The sequence below is a fragment of the Pezoporus occidentalis genome, unplaced genomic scaffold (assembly GCF_034315485.1).
Source record: "Pezoporus occidentalis ecotype Australia unplaced genomic scaffold, CSIRO_AGI_Poc_V1 ctg94, whole genome shotgun sequence".
Taxonomy (NCBI): Eukaryota; Metazoa; Chordata; class Aves; order Psittaciformes; family Psittacidae; genus Pezoporus; species Pezoporus occidentalis.
In genome coordinates this window covers 434,861-460,635 of record NW_026916304.1, presented here as the reverse complement: position 1 = coordinate 460,635, position 25,775 = coordinate 434,861, and the positions used below count along the sequence as shown (strand labels likewise).

Genomic DNA, 25,775 nt, shown 5'->3' with positions numbered 1-25,775 from the left:
CAGCTCATTAAGACCAAAATGGGTAATGTTGTACTTATGGGAAAATGAGCACAGAAATGCTGTTTTCGAACTAGATGATGTAATTTTCAGATGGGACATGCATCCCAGCATTTGGCAATTCAATAATATGTTTGTATTACCTGTTAACACTGTGCTTAAATTCTCTCTTATTCAAAACAGGGTGTCTCAGTCAGAAGGAGCAGAGTTGGCCTGCCTGAGGTTCAGAAAAAGGATGTCATCATAAGTAGATTTTCCCTTCTACTTCACAAATCCAGCTTACAGTTCACTTGCTACAAGCACATTTTACATTGAGGCCGGCACACATAAAGGCATTCAGGCAGCTCACACCAAAAGTACATACAACCAGAATCTACACAAATCTCCCCACGTAAAGAAGCCACAGCTCAGAACCTGACAATGCTGAAGCTCGAAACATTAAATCATCATGTGATATCCTCAGCCCTGCTCCTACTATATTCAGCATTAACTTAGCTGAAATCCTTTATTTCTATCTAATGACCTATATCAGCAACTGCCACCATGATCACATCAGTACCAAGTAGCCATGTTAATTCATGTGTCATCAAACAGCATACATATCCATAGAGGAAGGCTGGGATCCATCTTGTGGGCAGACATGGATGAAGTTTCAGTAGGTTTGGATAAATCTGTGGGCACTTTATAGCTACTGAAGATTTGAATCAACAGCCTTTACAATAGCTGGGAAATGGCAATTGATTTATACTCATCAGCAGACAGCAAATGCAATAAGGTGGGCCAAACACAGCTGGATGACTTTAAACACTGGTCAGCTTTGTGGACAGGGGAGGCCTCCAGGTCACATCATCTATATCAAAGTGCTAATATGCATGTTTCTTATGCGGCAAAACTAGGGATGAAACAATTGCCCTTCCCTCCTGTATTTTCCAGAGCAGAACATGCATAAATAGAGAGAGGAAATAGTTTTCAATTCAGAATAAGCTTGCTTTTTTTTTTTTTCAGTGAATTTGCAAATACTGCTCTTGTGGGACATACAATTCCCAAGGTCTCTTTCCAGATGCTGAGGTCAGTAGGTAATTGAATGATGATACCTGTTTTTGAGGTTATCCAGAGTCAGGAAGAGAACTTCTCCAAGCCCATTACCCATCAGGAGAATGACTAAGAGATTTGAAATCAGTCCTATGCCATTCTGTGCTGCAGGAGACATAAGGAGGTGCATGGCAGGGAAAAGGTCCCAGTCGTGGGCCACAGTGGAGCTGTTCATGGCTTTGAATGCCATTGCAAGGAAAGCCACCAGTGTGGAAGATATTAAATGTTATAAACCAGTAATTCAACAGTGATTTTTTCACACAGTCGCTCTCAATATGGGAAGCATGTGATTTTAATTAATAAGCTTAATATCTTCAGCTGGATGGATTCCTGTTTTCTTCTGCGCTCTGACTCCTCTATTATTCCAAGTAATAATCTAAAATGTAATGCACTGACCAGAGCATATAATGGAAGGGACTGAAACATAAGAATTATAAAAATACAACTTGTGGATTAATATTAGCAAATGTTTGAATGCATAGAAAGAGCATTTGCTGTCTCTACCTTTATGAACAAGTAAATCCTTGCTTTGTGAAGAAAATACTATTCAATAAGGAATACAATCTAAATCCTGAATGATATAAAAATCACAACACGTCTTTTTTTGTGCTCTTCTAAAATTCAATAAGTAGTTCAATAGATCTTTAAAAACAAACCCCCCAAAACCATAGGCATTCTCTAGCCTTTGACGAAATAATAGACGCTGGATGCTATCGTGGCCATGTAAATCTAAAGTCTTCAACCACTCCGCCCTCATTATCTCTTCCAAAAGAAAAATGTTTATAATAATACATATATTGACTTTAGCTTTTTGTTCAATAACAAGATTTACTGCCCCACTCTTCAGTCAATTGTAACCTCTTTGGGTCAACAAATCTCGATCCTGATCTCAGCAGAAGTCAATACGTGCTTATTACTTACCTCTGCATTTAGACGCCCACCACTAATTCTTACGGGCATCCCCTTGACAGGAAGAAATGAATACTTTCTCTTTAGGTTCTAGACAAAATAGGCTTTCTGTGGTTTTTCAAACAGGAAGTTTTAAAGCCAGGAGATTATGCTGAATTTTAGGAGAACAATATTATACCTTAATTTCTGGAATTGTTGAGCTACTCTGGCTTGTTTTCTTAAAAAAGTCACAGAATGACCTTCTCGCAATTCCTATTTTCTTCCCACATCAAATGTAATCAAACCATCTGATATGTCACTAAGAAAGGCAAATAACAGTAAAAGTTAAAGAGCTAGCTGCAAGGAAAAATACACAAACCAACATCCCAGAAGAGAAAGACAACAACCGCTTTCTCACTTGCATTTGTATAAGGCTAACATAAAAAAAGCCTTGAAAATCACTATCACACCTGAATTTTTATATGAATTGATTCTGTACTTACATGGAGTCAATCTTCAGCTAATCTATTTGATACCTAAAGTGTGAAACATTTGTTATGAGAGGATAATCAAATCCGGATTTTGTGTTTTATATGTAAACAGATTAAATGGGTATTTATTTACTATACAATCCAAAGCATTGGGTAAGAACCTTGTTAGAGAGCTGGATAACGAGGAATGTATTTTAAAACACTGTCTCATTGGACTTGATTTGAAAACTGGATTACTTACATTATGCATTGTGTTCAGAATGGAAACAGAGAAAACACGGGTGCACAAGTCTGAAATACATGGTAAGGAAATGCCAACAGGTTGCAGACGTTAGGTTCAAAAGCATCTGAAACACCTGCAAGGAACATCACTGTACTTGTGCTTCCTATTTGCACATGCAGTATAATAGCTGTGTCAAACACAGCAGACAACAGATGGAGCAATGACCCTAACCTTGCATATAGTTATTTGGGTATCTTCAGATCTGCATTTCAGAACATCACAAATGGCAATCAGAGTACTTGTAGTTCCAGCAATGGAAGGATAGAAGGATAATAATTACCACGAAAAGGGTCTATTCAAGATGTATATGAACATAAAATTTTGTTAATTTCCTCTGTTCAGCCTAGACACTGCAATTCATATAACACTATTTAAGGCTTTCTTAATGCTGCATATGCCTATCGCTGTCCCATAATGTCTGCATCACCTGAGGTAACATGAGGCTGCACAATCTGCTCTGAATGCTTTCCTGTATCTGTCGGTTAAATCCCAGAGACTGAAAACAGTCCATAAAGTGAAAATTTAGATGCGGTTTATGTGCAGGAGATCCCATTCTCAACTTACTGACATCAGATTTCCATATATCACAGGGGATAAAAGCCGTGTGATGCATGAGAATCATGCCTGGACACCTAAGAACTGTGTTTGACTAACAAGGTGAGCCAATTCAGAACGAGATAGTTTTTCAGGCTAAACAAAATCAATATTATTTATAGGATGTGATAGTGAGCCTAAAAAACATTTCTGGCTTTTTAAAAATAGATAAAGCTGCATTGATTTACAGAACGTGAGGCATTAGGCTGCTCAGATACACAGAACTGCCATGTAAAAGATCTGGGTCAGAAACACCAATAAAACTCCCATTCATCTAATTAGCTGAAGAGCGCAGCAGAAGGTCAAGCAAGGTTAAAGTGCTCTGTCTCGTATCTGATATTCCTGCAGGATGACAAGTTATTCCTTATGACCAGTTTTAATGATCATCTCCAACAGTCCGGTGGGGGCTCTGTGCCCATTCCCTCTGACTGCAGATCTCCATGAGGAAGAGGAGGAATGCAAGTTGAAGGGCAGACATGGTGGAATGCAGGCAGGAGTTATAAACTAAGATGTGCATGACCCAGAGCTGCTGTGTGCAAGCTCCCCATACATACCAAGAGATACAGCAAAGATCCATCTAATAGGGAGAAAAGGCTAAAACTGAATTACAGTAGCTGCCACAGAAAGGAAGAATCCAGGATTTGGTTTCTATTCTAGCCAATGGTGAAGATTATATTTATTGAACCTGATAATTATTTCCTTCACAAAGACTGATATTAGCAAAACCATCTCCAAATTAAAACGTTAGTGTGCTTGATACTGGATGGACTTTGCATACTGTGACATAAAGGATGAAAATAATAAACACAGATGAAGTGATGATAGAAACACAGCAGAAACTCAACCAAGATCAAGTGCCTGAGTAAGGGAAAGTGAAGGAAAAGAGGAAGATAATAGAAAAGATTACTTGAGGGCAAAAATAAGGTTACAGGATGATACTACTGATAGAGTTATTATGATGACTGTGCAAACAAATTATTATTATTAATAATAATAATAAGGTAGCACCAGCTAGATGGGAAGATTTCCTGAAGGTCCTAGAAGATGAAACCTAACTTTGAAATGGGAAGAGCTTAAGTGTAAGTGGTGCTTTACTTTCCGAAGGAGGTGGTGGTCTGTCTGTGGAGAAGCTTTGCAGCACCGTTGCCATGCCATGGTCCCAGCTCTGACATCCCACCTTTCCCAAGAATCTCTTGTGCATTTTAATACATCACTTATGTCTCAACACTTCAGGTTCTGGGTTCAAAGTATCTTCACATTAGATGATTGACCAAAACCAGGACTCAGTGAGTGTCTTTACAGAGTAGAGAAGAACAAAGTGACGATGGGAGGAGAAAACACTGACATGTTTGGGTTTGCTCCATGCCAACATGGGCACCTCTTATTCCCTGAAACACAGTTCAGTTAGGATATAAACCACTGTCACTATTTGCAAAACCTGAGCTCCCTCATTCACTAATTCCTATAGCTGCAGAATTAATGGAATTGATTACAGACAGCATTCAACTTGATTATATTTTAATTAAATACGTTCAGGTGTGGTAAAGATTTCCTACCCTCAGCTTTTCAGGTGATGAGAGATGATGAGGCTGATGGAGCTACCAATTCAGCCAACTTTTCAGTGGGGTTTTGACTGCAAGGGTTATCATTACAGGCACCTCTCGAGTTCCAGCATGTATTTCACTGGCAGAAAGCAAAAAGTACTATTGTGTTATGTATTCTGTTCAAGTTTCTCACTTGGAAATAGTTATGATTGTCATCCTTGGCCAGGTTTAAATTGACATTTTTATCACAACTTTCCTGGTGCGGTACCACAAGTTACTTGCGAGTAGTTATCAGCTGGCAAAAATACACGAAAGGAGGCTGGCTGACGAAAATTATATGCCAAGGGCTTTGCAGAGACAAGAAAATAACCAAAAGCAGCCAGAGGTAGCAAAGATGCTTCATAAAACATAATGTTTTCACAGAAAGGAAACTTCTACATGCAAAGAGTCATAAATCACGTCTTCTTTTAATGTTGGATCATCAAAAAGCTAATAATTAAAATGGGGAGGGTGAGGTTGGTCAGGTTTCACAGCAGAGCGCACTCCCTGAGCATGCTCAAATCCACACTTACGAGATTAATTTATAAGCTCTTCAACTTTTGAATCTCCGAGGCTGATGCTGCCTCTGCATTGTTTGCATAATGCAGTTTTATACCACTAAAGCTCTACCTATAAAGGGATTATTTTCATATTCAGCGCATTAAAGATACAGCACAATTCACAGATCCTGCACTGTGTTTATGCCTGAGATAGCAGGTAAAGTGTCTCGTTCTGATTATCCATGCAGCAAACGCAGGAACGTGGATGTTTTGGGAGCGAGTGTCCCCTTAGCGAAATTAATTCCCCAATGGTTTTATTAAAGTCTGCAAATTGCATTATTTTCCCATCATATTTGAAATATTGCATGTCCTTAATGCTTGCTCTAACCCATGGCATGCCATCTTCCCTGGGGTGTCTAGACATGGTGCCTTAGATTTATGTGTATGATCTCAGTGTGTTACAACATCACTCCTGACTAATGCATTATTACAATACTTACATATATTCCCAAGCGTCACTGTATTGATTAGAAAATCACCAATCTGCATATGCACACCATCTGTGCTTCAGGGAAGCAAAACACGCAGGATAACGTTCGCCTCAATCAAAGGGAAATTCAGATTTCTACTACTAAAAGAACAAATGGGAATCGTGTGTTACGTTTTGTTTTGTGAAATAACAAAGAAAATGAATTGTGTTTCTGCCAAACAGCAGCCCATGCCTCTGATGGTTTAAAACACAAGCCTTTTGCTTTCTACACAGCGAGGAGATTTACCTTCAGTAACAACATGCAAACAATCTGCCCTTTTAGAGATAGCAAGTAACATGGGAAGGGAGCACACTGCTGCAATGAGTTTAAAAAGCCTCAGCTCAGATGCAAGCCTTCTGAGCAGAAGGGGCTGTAGTCAGCAGCAAGCCCTTTCTGAGCTGAAAGCTGCAAGAGCGGTTGTAAAAGATGAATGAGGCGCTTGCTTACCGGGGTGAAATGCTTTTAAAGGACAAGAATCTGCTTATCTTTGATTGATTGCTTGGCCTGATACTTTCCTTTATAAAGTTTATTGACTACAAGCCCATAAATCAAACAAAAACAAATCACGGGTTCAATTTTGGGGGCACTGACATCCTGCCATCTTGCAGCAATAGCTTAGAAGTCACAGGGCAGGGAAGAGGAGGGATACAGGGGATCACGGAGACAAAAGCACCTATTTCAGGTATTACTCCTTCAAATGTTTGTAAATGATTATTCCCTTTGTGCCCTATAAAACCTCTTAAGCCAAGAGGAAAAGGCAGGCAACCAAGCAACCCAAAGAAAGAAAGGTCCTTAAATGCAGAATCCACAATGAACAGACGTACTTTTCATCGCGATGCTGTGTGTCTCTCCAGTGCTGCGAGATCACAGTTACATTCCCACACATCAAGTACCCTCTGTACGGATGTTCCATTTACGATTTAAACTGTCAAAGCAAGAATCAGTTTTCTTTCAGGGGTATTTGAGGGCTTGGGAAGCTCAAAATCTCTATTCTGAAACACCCATTGAGTTGCATGTAAGGAAAGCACTAGCCATAGATCTTGCTCATATAGGGCATATGGTATAATATGACAGCATGATAATACAGATTAATTTGTGCTGTTGACCTTGACGCACTACTCTATTGTGTCTTCTTTTAAAGTCAGCACTTGGGTCAGTAGAACATCTGGTGTTTAACAAGAAAAATCCCATTCTGAAGCGCTAAATGTGTTGAAACAAATGGTACTGTACTACCATTATACAGCACAACCTCCCTGCTAGGGGTCTTGTTTCAAGGCCACCCTGCCTGAACTACATTATTCTTAGTGGTTTGATAATTCACGTCTTGCCACAGTACACAAAATACCTAATTATCAAAAGCAGCCTTTGAAAAGCTGGACTGCGCTCCATGTAACCGGGACTGACTGTGGCTTGTCTTGCAGTTTGTCTTTGGAGACATCTGCACATTGTTGAATGTCCTGGCCTCAACCCAGCAGAGCACTTTAACATGCACATGTATTTATACACACAAATAGCACGCACACACCCCACCCCCCACCCCCATTTTAACAGGCCATGCTTTGAAGTTATGTGCATGTTAGACCACCTTGCTGAACGTATAAACGGGGGTCACCGCATCAATTGTACAGCACTCAGGGTTGTGTGCTCCCCATCTTACACCCTGTTGTTTTCAGCTTGTCCTCAAATCTACTGCTCAGTACAGGGAAAGGCTGATGCAGCCTTTTAGAAGGAGACTGAAGATCAGGGAGATGATTGGTAGCACAGAGTAAGCAGCTTTGTTTCATGGTGTTTAATATGAAAAAGAAACAGAAAAGGGTGATGGCTCTGTACTGGAAGGTATCCCAGCACCTTTCCAGTCCCTTAACAGGACTGCTGTCCCCACACTTCTATCACTGTTTCCCAGCAGAGGTTCTCCATGTAACCAAACACACAAGGTGTCCCTGCAGCATCCTAGGGAATCTCACAAACCCTCTGAGGAAAGGACAAACAGTCTCCAGCAGTCTGATGACCCGAAGCACATCATCACGTCTATCAGCATGTCATCTTAGAAGGGAGGCACAACACCCAAGCTGGGCCTTTCCAACCATGTTGTGTTTGTGCTCTCAATCACAGTGGGCTGATTCTTCACTGCTTCACAAATCCAGTGGTCATTTATGCCAGAGCAAACCAAGTATGAATTGTTGCTACTCTACTTTTTCACCTGACTTGCCCTCACTCTGCCTGCACAGGCAGAAAGGAATTAGCCCTGAGAAATGCACCAGTAGCTGAGTAGCACGTACATAACATATTAACCTTTTATATATATATACATATATAGAAAAGGTGGAAAAAATCCCCAGCTGGAAAATTACTATAGGCATATATGAACTAAAACATGTGAGTCTCAATGCCCAAGAAGGGACCAGTACCTCCAGCTGGTTGAGAAAAAGGAATAGTGCTAAGATGAGCATGCAGGTATATTTACAAAGAGCAAGGGATGCACATGCTGAGCCAAGCAAAGAAGGGGTAACAGGAAGAGGCTCGAGGTCATTCAGCCCAGAAAATGCCTTTGACTCCCAGCAGGGCTGGAGGAGGAGGAGGAGGTGGCTGCTGTGCTGTGACTTGGCCCAAGGTGAAGTCATTAGCGGTTGTTTTAAATGAGGTTTCTGCCATGAGGTCCCAGCTGATCTCCATGAGAAGTTTATATGTGGTTACTGAAAAGAGGAAAAGAGACTGACACCGCTGAATGAGAAGACAGCATCGAGCAATCAGCTGCCAAAGAACTAATCTCATTAACTCCTCCTGAGATTGCAGCCGTCAATCTGCAGCCGTCAGCCAGTGGAGGACTGAGCACAATGAGGCATCTTTTAAACCTTATTTTGCTCAGGCCCTCTTCCTGATCTTTTCTACATGTTTGTTCTGCAGCTCCTTAGAAGTTACAACTGCTGAAGGAAGAAGTGAAAATCCCCCAGGAAAAAAAACTGGGAACCTGCTCTCCTATGCAGCTTCATGCCGCTGGGTCAGTGATTAACAAAGCCAAGGTCCTACTGCAGGGAAGCTAAATGGAGTTCATTATGGACATGAAAGTTAGCAGGGCCAGAAAGGTGAGACTATAGGAAAGAGGATGAAATAAGAGCCTAACAAGTGTGGATTTTACTTCCTCAGTGCAATAAGGAGAGCTTTTAACTACCAACTCCTCTAAAAAATACATATATAGTTAATAGTGCCTTTAAGAGAGGTACTGTTCTATATACTATACTGGTTTCTATACATAGTCTGGAATATTAAAGTTATAATGCATTACTAAAAGAACTCAGTGTTGTGCTGTAATGAGTAATCTTTGTCTTGCAGACTGAGTATTTGGTTTTGTACTTTTTCCTGGAAAAAAATAGGAAAATGGAAAGAAAGTATAGCATTGAAGTGATGTTCCTAAACTTGGATTGAGATATTTACCCCAAAACCCCACTAAACCACAAGTTTGAGTACCCTGGAGATGATAAAAGAGGATTTGCTTGGCCCTGAGGTCTGCAAGCAATAGCCTGTGTCTCACTTGCAGATGATATTTGGACACACACTGCAGCAGTGCACGCATGAAGAGGGTCAGCTTTTACAGTGTGTCCTATTTTCTCCCCCAAATTGACAGTGAGTAATTGTTCTTTCAGGAATACTTCTGATTAGGCCATTTCCACTTACCTGATTTCACACTGGCATTATCCCCCTGTTCCTGTCATTTGTTAAGAGAACCCTGTTTTCTGCTACAGCTGCCAATGTCCTGTATTACCAAAGAGCCCAGGTTGCTCCAACACAATCCTCCCAAGGTGATGCTCGAGTAGGTGTCAATCCATTGGTGACCATGGCCACTGTAGAAGTTGCTTAGAAGTAAAGCTTACCTGCAAAAGGTGTATGTGATGGTGGGGCTAGAAAATCAAGTACTTTTGAAAGCAACTTATTTGATTAGCCTAGAAAAATCAGACACAAAGGAGTCATGAGAAGTAGCAAACAGAAGACCCAACGAAGCTTTAGCCCATAAGAAATCAAAGGCTCCTTGAGAAGGAGTGAGTAGGCAAACGCCTTTATCAGCACATACATCCAGTAGCTTAAACGTGTAAATAGATGTTTTCAGGGAAACTAGAGGATGAAACGTGACTTGACATGCCTGATTCCTGACACCCAGAAAACTGCATAGAAAAAGGAGAGTGGAAAGGAGCTGTTGAATTGAAAATGTATTACTTGGTCCCTGTAAGTAACAGCCTCAAGGATCTCTGTGAAGATTAGCTCTGTCAATAATTTTAACCATATATAGTATGCTAACATCTTTCACTTTATTCCTTTTGTGGCCAACATTTTAGTGTCACGTAAGTTATTCTTCTGAATTAATAATCACAGTTGCACCAGTCTGGGGGGAAGGGGGATTCAGGCCCTTTATGAGATACCGTTTAGGAGATGATTTGTTGTCTAAGCAACCCTTAGAATAGGCAGGAAGGATCAGATGTTAGAGTAAATTAATGTGGCATTAACTTGCTTCCAACAGCTTGTTAATGGAAGCGAATTCAAAGAACAGCACATCCTAGAAGGGGGAAACTGTTCCCATTTGCACTGTTGCGCAAAACCAACCCCAGAATAAAGCCAGAGGATGGACACAAAGAGCTACTTACCATGAACATCCCTGAACAACTGCAGTCTCAGCAGAAAAAAAGAGGGAGGGAACAATGCAAGTCCAAGTAAACTGGGCAAGAAAACAGACAAAAATATTAACTTTGATCACTTTTTAAAAGAATAATTTTGACGAAACTCCCTCAAACCTTACAGCCACGTTGTTCTTCAGAAGGTAAAGGGCAGTTTAAAATAGGGTTCTGTGACAGAAAATCAAGTATTTAGGTGAAAATCTGTCTTGCAACAGCAAAAAATACCCCCTAATAACACCAAAATAATAGCAAAACACACCATAGTGAGTGGCAATCAGTGTAAGAACATTGCTAAACCATGTAAGGTCCTAAAAATACCATGCTTTTGACTTTGTTCCCACTGTTACCATCCTCAGACTTGAAGATAAAATAAAGAACAGAGTTGGTTATTTTGCTCAGATAATAACAGTTATAAAACCAGATTAACTGTCAGTATCATGAATTAATATCACCGAAGTAGAGAGGCTCAAATAACAGGCTTGGGCCATAAGCAAAGCAGCAAGCTTACGCTTTGACCTGCGAAAGGATAGCCGCATCGCTCGGGCGGAAAAATGCTGACACAAAATGGAATAGCTGTTTAATAAATCTGTGTGCTTTTACAATCATCCACATTTTGTTTTGTTCTACACACAGAGGCAGCGTTTGATGTTAAAACATAACACCCTCACTACAAAAGCTGACAGTCATGTTCAAAATCTACAGCTTTTAGTTCATGCTTTCAATTCCCCTCTTTTTTCTCCTCCTTTCTGACGGTATAAATGATAACACGGTTTCAAGTCGCTGCTCCTTCCCTGGAGTTGAGCAGAATTGAAAAGATCAAAGTTAGTGCAATCTTGTTCAAAGGTGAAGAGGTGAGATCTGATGTGTGCTGGAGGATCAGAGCAAAGAGAAACGCACAATGCTTAGTGCGCGACACCTGAAGCCCACTTTCATCGAGGTACCTCATTTTCATCTCAATGCATTTGATGGTAAAATCTGGAAGAGCACGGGATTAGTTTGATTACAAAGAGAAGAAACCCAATACTGAAAAGTAAACATCGGTAAAAGGTGAAAATGACAACATTTTTGCAGTTCATCACATTAAATTCTATGTTCCTTAAGCAGCATTTACATAATCAAGACAAAGCCACTACACCCATGAAGTTCCAAGTATAGTAATGCTGCTGATAGCAGAAGAGTTCCTTGAAAAACACACTTGTGTTTTCAAGGGGGCTGTAGGCAGGGTCATCTAAAAGGGTGGGGGTTTTCTTCCCATAAAATGGTCGTGTAACTGATGTGCCCTGACATAATGCATCACGATGAAACACAGCTGCCAAAAAAGAACTTCAAATGATGCCCTTTTTCTGGAGAGGGAAAAAAAAAGAAGTGATAAGAAAATAGGTACCTTTTCAGCAAAAGCTTTTAAAGGTTTAAAAGCACAGCACTAAAAAGGTTCTCAGGTAAGGCTTCTTCCCTCAATTTTGTCTAAGTACCTAGAAGCTAAATGGGGGAAAAAGGGTATGGAAAATAATGCTCCAGCCTCTGTGAGAACTGGAGACATCCTAAACCCAAGAGACCATGACAATGGAAGAAAAGATTTTAATGTCCTTGTCCTACCATGGCATTTTCAAGCACACAAGAAGATCCATTTCCTAATTACTGGGAATTGTGCTACATTACACTAATAATGCTGATCTGAGAATGCTTTGGCACAAACCTGGACTTCAACTTGGCAAAGTGGTCACAAACATGCATGCATTCAGGAATTGAACAGAGATCCACATTGTAATTTTCCCTTCTTGAATATGTATAGTTTCTTTTGCATATGACCTAGGGCTGTTGCTATAGGACCCTCCTAAAATTCCAATCTGGACTTCCCTGCCTAAAAGCAGTATTATTGTATAAATGGTCTATTACAGGCCAAACCTTGACCTGCAAATCAGGTCTGATCAATAGTACTATAAAAGACTTATATACAGCCCTCCTAGGAGCAATCCCACACAGCTACCTGCCAAAGCCTATTTCTCAAGGATTCACTCAGCATATCCACACCCAAATTCCCACTTTTGTTTCCTTTCCAACTTCAACCCTGCCAGAAAATCTGCTAAACAAGGTGGCTTTGTCTTCCAGTGGTAGCTCCAGAAAACAGAGCATGTGGAGATGCTGAGGTTTGCAGGCTGGGGTTCAGGGACAGGATGGAGACAAAGATAACAAGACACCCAAAGGACAGATTAAGAAAGCACATGCAGAGAGTGGCTACCTCCAGCATAACGTATGTGCACAATTAGACTGGATGCAACTGAATCTTTCATCAAATTATTACCTTATCCTAGGTCAAAAATGATGTTCAACCTTCAATACTTTGTGGACTGTCAACTGACACACATTTCTACTAGTTTTAATCTTGGCTACAGAAACATCTAAGTCCATCTATCACAAAGCATAACCTAAAACACACATAAGCAGGTCCCGAAGGGGTAACATAATCTGCTGGTTCACACGTGTTAGCACAGGGCTTAGAGGAGAGAAATCAAGTCCTTGTCACTCCCTCTTTATACGCATTTCAGGTCACCATTTCTTATTTTACCTTAGGAGTACAGAAAGAATTGATCTATTGTCCTATGTCCATTGCCAGCCTCCTGAGCAGATAAAAGTGCTTCACATAGACTAAATGTGTTCCCAACAGGGAATCTCTTTGTCTTTCATAAGAAACGTTGTATTGGCATAAAATATCTACGGATCAGTCATGTTGTGCAGCACAAAGCAGCTGACTTGCAAGCAGAGGTTGTACTGACGGCATGTCATGATGCTTGAATTCACTCTTGCATTTGGGTAGCAGCAGACAGTTGTGCTTGCTGCTTTGGAAGGGGTGACCAGCTGGGATTTCAGGCTGCTTCTGAAGAGCTCTGCAGAACTGGCTCCAGGCATTTCTTTAACCAAACATTTCTGCAGTACTCAGATGCTCTCAGCAAACCTCCTAAGCTCCCCTCTACACTGGTGTTTTACATACATCATGCATAATGTACTGTGAGCATAAAGAACGCATTTAGTCACTGAAGACTCCACCAGCAGCGCCGTGTTTTGAGGTTTGGCTTCTCTTTCCTTTCCAGTTTTAACGAACTGTCCCATTTGCACAACCACAAACAGGCAGTCGCTATTCTGGTACCCATGACAAAGTCTTGCAAGGTGGGAGAATAGGTCAGATGCACACCACTGTTATTGTTCCTTTCTGTATTTGTGTTTGTTCTGGGCTGATGATCCCATGAAGGGCTGTGCCCATGAATCCCAACTGGCTGAGCAGTGCTATTTCATAGTGGGGCAAGTCCAGCGGTAGGGAATTCAGGCAACATAGTGATTTCAGTTTCACTGCACTGCTCTGCTTCCTGGGAACCTGCAGGAGATGGGCGCCTGTGTCACGATCATAAATCCAGGCACATACAATGCTGGAAATTCTTACAGAGCTTTAAGTCTCCGGGAAATGTCAGCCTAATAAATATGGGGATCGTATTTGGCAAAAGATATTAATTAAGCAGGAAAAGTTAATAAAAAAAAGATATTGCCCAAAAATGATGCAATAGGAAAAAAATATCTCTTTTTTCTTATTCATGGCTCTATGAATGCAAAATGCCATGGATTCTTCATCTTTAATACCTAAGGGATTTATAAGCATATTGCATCCATAAAGCTTGTTTCATCAGTACAGTATACAGCCCAGATATGCATATTTAATTACTCTGAAAGTAATTTACTTGTACAGATAGTGGTATTAGAAGGTCTTACTTGATTGAAATTACTTCTATTTGAAAAAAGAATGTTATTTTGCTATGAAACTTGAGTGAAAAATTCACTCTCATTACGGGTGAATAACACTTGACAACTGTAATTCATTGGTGACTAATCGAATACTTCCTCAAGAAACCTTTTGCTTCAGATCTTAAAAATCAGAGCATCCTCTTTGAGGTAGATCTGCTAGCATTTTGTATCCAAACCTGCTTACCGTAAGGGACCCTGACATGTTCTTGGGGTAAGGGAATAAAAACCCACAGATTTGTTGAGCATCCCCCAGACTTCCCAAGCAAAGAGACACTGCATCTTTCTATAAGATTTAGGGGGATTAAAGCAAAAAGGTGCATTTCAGGGCAACACCAGCCAGGCATAAGATTTCAGGAAAGCAGTGATTTGATGTGCATGTGGGGAGTTTGGGACAAGCTCTAACAGCTTACACCATTAAATAACACCTGGCTCCAACCACTTAGATACCTGCAGCTTCCAGGAGCGAGCACGCAGCAGAGGCAGGGAAAGCTGGCAGCATCCTGCATTAGCTCTTACACCCTTCCCAGGAAAACATGACTTCTTCAAGGTGATTGTTTGCTTGGACTGCACCGCAAAGCTCTACATGTGTTTGTTAAGACTTTCTCCAGCCAACATCTGTCTTTATTAAAGCAATGGCTATCTCAGAGGCGGCTGCCCTGGTTGCTATGGAAAGCATTCACCTTTTATTGAAGACTAAATGGCCACAACCTACATAAAGGGTCCTGAGTGGCCCTAAGATGTGTCCTGCCTTCCCCTTCCCCACTTCTCTCCTCCCGACAACTTGTTGACAGACGATCTGATTTTGAAGGCCTAACTGGAATAAAGTGCTTTGTCCCTTCCATCTATGTCACTTTAACCTTGTGGTCTTGATTTAATGTAACAAACCAACCCCTGTCCTGATTCAGAGGGCTATATGTTTGGAGAAGGTGGAGGTGATGGGTGAGCTGCACCTCTCTAAGACTGCTAGCACCACACACCTTTGTCACATTACAGTCAGGGGGGCAGAATAAAACTGCAGTGGCTGGATTGGCAACACTATGGCAGGGAGCTGGAACTGGATGATCTTAAGGTCTTTTCCAATCCAAACCATTCTATGGTTGTACATATGAAGGGCTGTACAATCCAAGCTAGATTGCACATCTTAGTGTAAACATTTCACCCAGCCAGAGCAACCTGGCTGCCAGTGAAAAGAAGGACTGGACATGTCCTCCCCTTAGCAAATCTGCTCCTGCTATAGCAAAGGAGCCATGGTGTTCTGCCTGTGCCTGGTATTCCATTTCCAGGCTGCTTTGCTTTCTAATCTTCCTAATTAAGAGAAACCTTTACCTCCTTTGGTTTTCATGCATTTACAGCATTCCACTGTTCCCATTCCAGAATTTCCAATAGCAGCTTTCCTGGGAAATGCAAACACTTTCGCTCCCACTGAGTTTAAAAGGGATCAAGGTCTTGCGGTTGCTGCATCTCCAAGTGGCTGCCCAGCATTCACATGCTCATACTCATCACTTCAGTCTCCTGGCTGGCTGAGCGCACAGAGCAGTGCTGCAGCCACCCCTCGCACTGCTGCACAAATCCGTGCTCCTGATCCTCATTCCCAACCCTTCAGCATGGTTTTTCTCCAGGGCATTTTCTATGGGGTGACCCCATAGGCTCCACAACGTCACTATTATCCTGCTCTTCCAACACTGGCTTTAACCTTTCAAAGCCCTGTGACAGTGATGAGAGAAGCTGAGTTAGGAATTTGGAGGAGTAAATAGATGCAAAGCACAGAATGGCTGTGGCTGAGCTCTCTCAATCACAAAATGTCTCTTTGTAAGTATGTCATTTTAAAGCATGCAAATTCAAAACTATGTTTTGTATTTCATAACACAGAGTCAAAAGCCCAAAATAGAAGAAGCATCTTAACAGTTTTGTCCCTTATTTTCATACAAATTCACACACACATGCTTTGAACACAAGACCCACAGTAAGTTTTTCAACAATATCATACTTTAGACACTGATAAAACAAGCAAAAATGATAGGGGGATGTCATAGCATCACTAAAAATGTCACCACAGTTAGCAAGCCTGCTTGCTTCAACAAAAAATATTGGTGAATAATCATTTGCCAGTTAGCACATTAAAAAAAAAACCATGCCTGGTGTTCCTTGCCTAACAAACGATGGGAATGGAAACCCTGTTTTCTTGCCAGGTTATTTTCATTTCAGGAAGAGAAATAACCAAGGGAAACATGGAGAGAAGAGAATAAATAACAAGAGGCAGAATGAGGGGGGGGGAAATCCTTCCTAATGATGTCGCTGCCTTTGCCTTTCTCGCTCTCAGACTCCTCTCCTGTACCATACTGTGCCAAACCACACACACGCAGGGCATCCTCAGATGAATCAGCACAGTGGCACGTGGACTGACACGCACATCAGAGGCACGGAGGAGGTGTCTGAAGTTGCATTGATGAACAAATCAGAGACAAGAGCTTGCTGGGGTGGTTTTCTCTTTGGAGGAGGAGTTAAGAGAAATAAGATTGTGTGGCAGCTTCGGAGAAAAGATGTTTCATCTTTCTGGTTTACATTTACATTAACCACAGGCTCTGTTTAGCTTCACCCTCCAAGTGATAAATTAAAGCAGCACACACATAAGCTGTAGATGGTTTTTCCTTTATCTGTCTCTCAGAAAATACAGTCTGAAAGATGGCATGTACCAATACAGGCTCCTGCATCCATCCTAACACTACACACCAGGGGAGGGGCCATGCTGGGGTACGGATGGGTACTGCACCAGGAGAGCATGGCCAAGCACCATGATCCTAGCCTTGCACATGGCTTCTCCCTACCATAGGGAAATCTCAGTTTTGGGCAATCCCACCACAGTAATTCACTTTGCTAAATTAAAACTGACTATGTCCACAGGCCATCAGGTATCTGCTGCCTGGGGACTTCTCTGAAACCAGCCAGCAAAGACTTCACTTGCCGTGACAGTGGAAGGACTTCTAGAAAGCCTGACATCAAAAGCTGCCATAAAGAGAGCTGGAAGGCTCAAGTCCGATGCCCATGAGTGTAATTCATCTACTGTGTGTTCAGACTCTTCCTGCAGAAGTTATCAACCTGCTACCTGTGAGATGTCAGGCCAACGTATGAGTAGAAGTTATACCCATTTGTGGGCAGGGCCTTGTATTTGGCTTGCTCCTGTCTGCAAAGTCTCTCCTCTAAACCTTTTCTTGTTTGTTTGTTTCTCTTTTCTCTCTTTTCCTCTTCGAAACAGGAAAACCAGATATGGGAACCATTAATCAAGCAAGTAATAAACTTAATGTCAGCCAAGGGGAAAGATGGAAGCAGAAGAGAGGCAGACAAGACACTCTGGCACATCTCCTGAGGAACAAATGATAGCACTTCTGCAACTGAACTGTAGATCATATGAGATCCTCATAAAGAATGAAAATACTTCTGCTTCATGTATTTCACTGGTAAAACAGTTTAACCATCAGGCATTTAAAACACTAATATTTGTATATGTGCTGTTGCGTCCATCACTAAGAGAAGGTTTTATACTGAGGGAGCTCCAGAGGTGGAATGAATCTCTCCAGCCTGCCCTTTGTAGCGCTTGTTTTCCAGCCTACACCCTTGACTGAGAGCTGAAAACAACACTAGAGCATCCTCCTAAGGTAAACAGTGTCTGAAATGCAAGCACTTCCCTATGACAGACTTGGAAGAACACCACTAATAGACTCTTACATGGAAAAATCTCCCAGTGCTCCAAGTGGATATTTTCCCCAGGAAAGACTTCAGAGGTTGGCTGTGCACTTTCAGAGGATTTAAGGCCTGGATGGACTTAAACATGGACAATGAAACAGAACTGAGCATCAGTCCCCCAGTTGAGTGGAAATATCCTTCAGAAAGCCATGGAGTTTCGACAGGAAATTCACCAGTCCCAACAGGAACCCTTCCAGTGCCTAATCACCTCCACTCTCCAAACTGCATGAGTGGAAAACTTACTAAAGTCTTAATTTTCCTGGCTTTAATCTCAGTTATTTGATCTGTTTTGTGTTTGGTTTTGCTACAGCTTTGGCCACATTATAAGCCTTCAGGTAACTTCTTCACTACACCAAGTATTTGACAAGTTAATAAACTGACCTGGCTCCCATTGTTAAAAACCATTATTTCCCAGACCTCAGCTCATCCCTTCAAGTCTTTTGAACCCACTTGAATTTCTCTCCATCTTTTCACTGGACAGAGCACTCCAGCACAAGGCTTACCAAGAAAATACATGGAGGTCATCCCAATTGCTTGTAGTTTATCACATCCTTTAGTAGGGATTCAAGTACGTTCTGTGTGGCCTCCTCAGAGGAACAAAACACTTCTTGGTTTGGTTTGGTTTGGTTTGAGGGGGGGGTTGGTTTGTTTTTTAGCTTTTTAATTAAAAAGCCCCACTCAAACTCCAGTGTTGTTGGTGATGGGAAAATGAATCACTGCTGATATTATTCCCTTTGTGCTGCTTGAATGAGTAAAAGTGCTTGCAGCAAGAGAAGGATGAGTTGAGGGGAAGTAAATCCAGAGAATGGATGTGTGTGCGTATGTGTGCACAGGGGGAGGCTCCTGGGGGATATTTGTCTTGTCTGTGCGTATATGGACTTCTGGAATATCCAAGTCCTATAGACAAACTATACAAGCCCCCAAACTAACTTGGAAACTTAAACCCGAGTCAATTATGGGGTTTGCAAAACCAGCAGATCAGCTGAGATTGAGTTTAATGAAGTGCTGAATCCAAATATAAAATCAATCACCTGTTGGTTTATTACATTATTTATTGCCCCTCTATATTACAGGTGCCAGGCTGAGAAATTAGCTATTATTTGTAGGTGTTATACATATCTAAATTAAACTGGGTATTATATATAGCTCTGTACACAACATGTCTGTGACACTGCTATTTTTCTTGGACAGAATGCCTGCAAAACGCCTAGCCCAAGACTACTTGAGTTGGCAAGAAAACAATTAGTTGCAGCAAGTTGAAACTTCTGTCAACTCTATGGAATTAGAAGGCAGAAGGCTGTGCCCCTCAGTATTTCTATTACATGGATTAGAGGGGGAAAGGAATCGAGAATTAACACTGGAAATGTTTAAATATGCCAGATGCATGGTGATTGTAAAGTGCTGCTACGAGTTACAGCAAGGGAAAGGTGTTGCTTTCAGATTTAGAAATGCTTACTACAGCCTAACCTCTTTGTCAACACATTTGCAACATCCATTTCTAAATGAATTACCTTATGGAGGAAACCAAAAGGCAGAAAACTAAAGAAATAGGGGTCAAATTCCTCCTGTGAGATCTACCTTGTAAAATTATCCAGAATGTAATAATACCATGTTATTGACTTAAGCACAGTTCCCTGTGACATGCTGCAGCTGACCTGTAATTTTTATCCTACATGTTGCCAGCACTATTAAAATGACACTTGTGAATGTAAATTAAGCTCACAAAGGGGACAGATTGTATGATTCTGGTTTCTCTCAGATGCCTGTAGGCTATCACAGGTTCCATATGTGAAGTAATTATGTTCACTGAAGGAAAGAATAAATGCTGTCAAATTGTGTACTGAGAGAGAAAGCAGCTATTATATTGCAGTAGTCACTGGAGCATTGCCTCAGAAAGTGGAAAGACGTATAAGAAAATAATAAAAAAGAAAAACTGGAGCAGAGCTATATTAAATATAACCTTTAAATGAGTATCTGCTTTTGAATATATCTTACACAAAGTTAATATATCACAAATAAAAGCGTTTCGGCCCTTTCATCCTATTTTTCTTCCTCACATCTAGAGGGAATAAGGCAGACTATTTATCGGGGGGTAAAGGACAGATAAAGCAACACCTTCTGCAAACCCTGAGTAAGGGCAATGAGGCTGGGCAAGGGCACTGCCAATGACTGTACAACCCAAGCACCAGGCTGCAGCAGCACTGCAGAAGATGTGGCTTCAATCATGGAAGCCAACAGAGCTGCTAAAAGGAAAAGCAACGTTACCATCACCTCCACAGTGCTGTTCTGCTCTCCTGGAGGAGGTGAGCCTAGATGTAGACCAGCAAGATCATCAAAGAGTGCTGTTCTGCTTTGACTAACACCTCTCCCTGGAGTCTATGTTCACGGGAGGACTACCAACCAAATCCCTGAGTCCACATCAGCAGTAACAAGAGATTAGGTACTAGCACTGCTATGTCCCGTCAAAGCCACAGCTTGTAGAAGACCATTCCATTTACAGACTATATCTGCTTTTGTGAAAATAGAAACTATGAGATTTTGGGGGGGGGGGGGGGGTTGCTTAGGTTAAAAGATCAGCCAGGAGGCTTCTGCAGTCTTTGCATGTAACTGCACACCGCACTGAAGAAAAGGGCCCCCACTTGCACCATCAGATACAGCTCACATCTCTTTACCTAAACTCTCTATAGGTTAAACTAGGGCAGTTACATCTGAGTTGCCCATCAGGAACAGTGCTTGGCACATACTGCCCCTGCTTATCCTCTGTGTGCCCGGAAGCAAGGATCAGCCTGCTCCAGCCCTGCCTGATTGAAAGGGCTCCCAAATCACTTTGGTTTCTCCACCCCAGCACTGCGAAGAAAGTAAGGCCTCACCTCATGTCCTTATTTCAGCCACTGCTTTCCCACCTCCGTTTCTAAGGTAAGAGCAAACAGCACATGGATCCCAGCAGGGATGCACAGGGTACACGATTCCTATTCCAACCCCACCACAGCCCCAGCCCTGCTCACTCCCCAGCCACTTACCTCCGCAGTGCCAAACCTGGCAGGGAATTCCCACTAACGGTCCTCAGGAAAAACAACTCATCACCTCTTTGTTCAAGGCTGGCTTGGTAAGGAGAAGACTGTGAGCACAGCACAGAGCTGTGTTCAGACACAGACACAAGTGCAGACCCAACTCTGCCATCCCTTGCACTAGCCCTCCTCTCTCCTTCCCCACCCTTACAGCTCATACTGGCTCCTGCAGGCTTCAAAAGTAGATTATGGCTAGCTGCTCTTTTATTCCTACCCATGTATTTCTATTCCTAGCCTACTATTGCTATCCATGTATTCCTATCGATTCAAGTACTGGGCCAAGCTGCAAAGGGGGCTGAAATCCTCCTCAAGACCCCATAGCCATGCCATGCTCCCCACTGGATGTCACCCAGTGGTTCAGACCCCTTGCCCTGCCATGCACTTCCAGCCTGCAGCACGCTTCCACAAAGCCCCTCAGGATCCTAGGGATGCATGCACCCTGCCGAAGTCCTTCCCAGGCAACTTCTGGGGTGCGTGAGGGTGCCTGTGCATAAATGAAACACTGCATCGCACAGACTATTAATACCAATTGGTCCCAGATGGGCGGGCAGTTAGATGGGCAGACAGGCAGCCTGCCTGTTTTCAATCAAACACAGTAGCAGTTGTACAACACACTACAGCTTCTTCTTCCTTAAATAAAAAGCGGAAATCCACTGCCATTTCCTAAGCAGCTCCAAACTATTCAACGACTGTTTGCAGGGTAGCGTGTGTCATATGTGGGAGGCTGAAATGGAATGTAGTAATGTGAGGGTGTTTTCCAGTTGGCAGCATTGACAGCACCTATAATGTATGACTCTCTTGGATGCAGTGTGGCAGAAGCAGGGTGAGAAGCATCCAGTGCTATTCACTAGAGAAACTGTTACACATAAAAATAGAAGGCAGAATCAATGAGCTCAGGATCATGGCAGGAAGGAGGGAGAAAAAAGGGAAAGGCGGGGTTTGCTCTTGCGGTTTTAATAAGGATTTGTGGGGTAATGTTGTGCAAAGGTAATAGAGCTGGATCTTTAATAACAATAACTAGAACCAACTCTCTATGTTAACTGACCTTTAAATACTATTGTCCCTTTCAGTTTACCAAAAAGACACTTACTTCATGAAAGATGTTATTCAACTCTGCTTAAAGATCCAATAGGCTAAAATATGCTAAAGTGACACTTAGAATTATCTCATAACCCCTTTTTAGGATAACTTGCATTATTTCCATGTGATTTGAATGTGATTTTTTTTTCTTTGTTTTTAAATGTATTTTGAAACCATTTCAAATAATAGGCAGATATTGCCTGGACATTCAGGTTATCTGTAATGATACTAGGGTCTTTCTCAACAGCTGAGTAATTAGTTCCTTATTACGCTCAAGGTAAGTTGCTTACACCCTGCTCAAGATTTAAACCTCCACCGCACAGGCAAAGGCAGCATTCAGACTGACATTTTACATACCTAACTGCATTTCTTATAGTAAGGACAGCATCCATGGTATGGTATACTGCCTTGAGAAGTTGTGAAATGAAGACAACCTGGAGCACCAGAGAATAAATACTACTAATAAAGAAGGTCTGTTGTGGAGGGAGGAGAAAGGCAGCACTTTTAAATGCTACATTTTCTCATCCTGCAGCACCACTTTCCACCCCAGGGGCCTGCCTGCCGCTGGCTAATGTCTGTTATAGCCCAGCTACCTCAGCATCTGGTGGGAGAAATGTACCTTTTCCCAGGCATTCTTCAGCTCCAAAAGGAAGGAAAAGCGGCACAGATTGCGGACGTGCTGAGAATGTGGATAAGTGGAGACGTGGTAAAGTAACACATGATAATAAACATCATCCAGCAATCCACTTCTGGTTATAGTCTTCTGGCACTCCTGGTTATAGTCCTTCATAATGAAAGAGAAATGAATGGTCATTTACGTGACAAAACACTGTTAAATGATTAAAAGAAACACACACACAATCAGCAAAGAACTGAAGTGGAAGCTATAAATAAAACCAACAACCTCTTGTGAGAGTTTGAGCATTCTGTGATTTCAGCAAAACCAAAAGCAGCAAAGACAGAAGGGACAAATTAAGTAGGAAGAGGAAGGAGGTTAATTTCATAAATAAAGCCTGTAATATTGTCTAAAAACAAATGCTAGTTACAATGCGCTCATTGGCTGTGCTTTGGTTTAAGTCGGCTCTTATTTCACCCCCACTATTTTTAACGTTAGGAATCTAAAGCAGACAAACCTCATTTTTAATTAACTAGTACAGCTCATTTCAATGGAGCTAGCAGCAAAGTAGATGCAAAATCTAAGCAGAAGACTTCAGTAAAATGCTTGAGATAATCAGAGCATACCTAGCTGATGCATAGCTCCTACAGAAAGACACACTACTTACTTACCAGTTTTGCATCTTCCAGTGAATTAACAACAAGAAGTATTATTTCTTTCCTGATTCCAACAACTGTTCAGTGAGCTTTGGTAAATTCTAGGTCAGATATTACACACTTGACAACAGAAACAGTGCATTACGTTAGAAATCTGCAGCGATAAGAAAACCACACAGTAAATACATTATATCCAGGCAACAGCAGAAGGTAAGTTTGCATTTCATTTGCTGTGGGTTGCATAAGTTGGTAAGTGTTTTCTGGCAAGTGTCCTTCAAATCCCCAAAATAATGCATCTATTTTATGGCATTATCTCATTCTCTATTATATTTGTTTGTAGCTCTGCAGTGAAACCATATTGTTATTAAGGGTATCATTACACTAGAAAATTGCACTACCTTTTAAAACCCTGCTCTATTTTATGTGTATATAAATAGGAACATTATGACCATGTGAGATTCCTGTTTGTCCTTGCTATACTCTTGACACTGCTATAAATGCAAGCAGAGCACCAGGCCCGAAATATTGCCCCTTTGATTAGCTACACAGACATCTTTTTTTTTTTGTTCTCAGCATGCAAAACCTAGTCCTGCTGGTTATGTCCTCAAAACAGTGCCAACATTGTGTTTCCTTTACCTTTGACCACCAAGATGGGCCTCTGTGCATCTGTATTTGTACAGTATGGTGATGGCAAATCACTCAACAGAGTGACCGGGGTTAGAAGATACTGAAGTGGGTAATGGCAGAGAGAGGTGTCCACAGGGTGAGGAATGCTGTCACTCTCAGGCAGGATCCTGAAAGGGTTGGGTGATACACGATGCTCTCCTAGGATGCAGGTTGTGCAACTGTTTCTCAAAGTGAGTGCAGAAACCCACTGTGAGCACCAAAATGCCTCCCTAAGGACAGGAGGAGCCTATCCACCTGTAAATCCAGCCCTCTCACCCATAGCTCAGGAGCAACCAGCCAGGTTGAGGATGGATGCATGGATCAAGGCAGCTCTGGCAAGGTGATGCAGATGCAGCGCAGGAAGGGGCACTGCTGTGGTAGTGTCTGCATGGCCACACGCATGTAACACTGCGATGCTCTGACATGGGTGTACCATGTAATCAGGGCTGAAGTCTAGTGCTATGCTCTGAGAAAGCCCAGAAAGGCCTGGTCTAAAAAGTTCTCTGAATCAGTGCAATTACAATATTAAGCACAATCTATGGAACTAATGTGGAATGAAATACAAATTCTCTGTTTATATAGGAAGCACTGAATGACAGTAAGTCAGCAACAGCCACTTTGCTCTGGTTTAACTACCTAACATCTGGAGAACATTATTAGGGCCATCAGCCATTTGGCCAGTGCCCAATATGGAAGCAGTTTTACCTTCTTCCCTCTAAAGATCAGCACAGCCGTAACAAAACATGTGTATTTCTCTTTCCTCTTTTTGAAACGTTCTCTGAAGTTGTTCCAATACTGCAGAATTTAGCTGGGATAAGCCACTCATTTCTGGTTAGAAAGCAAACAGAATTGGAGCAAAATAAGAGGCCAATTTGAAACATTTAATTTAAAGCAAAGACAGTGCTGCTTATGAGAGTCCATGGTAAAGGCAGTTGTTCCAGCTATTTAAACCATATGATGATGTGGCATTTCACAGTATAGAAGACACAGACTACTAGAAAGCCGAAAACAGTATTCCCCTTGTTCCTATATAAATATGTACACGTAACCTATCACTGGCTACTCCCAAACTTATATGAAGTGTAATTTGGTTGTTATTGCAGTCACTGCGCTTGAAAAGAACCTTTCTTACTCATGAAGAATCCTCTTTTTTTCCTTCTTTCTTTTTTTTCCTATTGTAATGAAAAAACACAGTTGTCAGCATAATATCCTGACATTCCGGATGCCAGCCTGTCTCCACTGGAGTCAGATGTGAAAATAAATAGATATTAAACTGTCAGTCAATGAAATTACAAAGTCAAGAGCGGCTCTAGCTGTGATCCTGTGTGTTCTGTTTGATGGACACAGGTGTTTAAGTGTTATGAAATCCAGCAGAGCCTCTGAGTGAATAATGCACCTTCCAGCAGCCCTGCCTTAGCCGAAAGAGCTCCCCTCTCACCCTGAGGCCCCCAAGCAATTGATGTGCCCTAAGAAAGGGGACAGAAAGGCCTTCAAGGTTTATCAGAGCTAAAATCTGAGAAGCCTTAAAGCCTGT

General features: G+C 41.8%; 1 long non-coding RNA gene across 1 annotated transcript in view; it reads right to left on the bottom strand.

Moving 5' to 3' along the window:
* Positions 1–8,510: 8,510 nt before the first annotated feature.
* LOC134157299 (uncharacterized) overlaps positions 8,511–25,775 on the bottom strand; it is a 44,612-nt gene continuing 27,347 nt past the window's right edge. Inside the window, exons 3-6 of the long non-coding RNA XR_009962271.1 lie at positions 22,923–23,075; positions 10,593–10,663; positions 9,631–9,827; positions 8,511–8,651 (exon numbers count right to left, since the gene is read on the bottom strand). This is a non-coding gene — a long non-coding RNA (uncharacterized LOC134157299). The remainder of the gene's footprint in view (positions 8,652–9,630; positions 9,828–10,592; positions 10,664–22,922; positions 23,076–25,775) is intronic.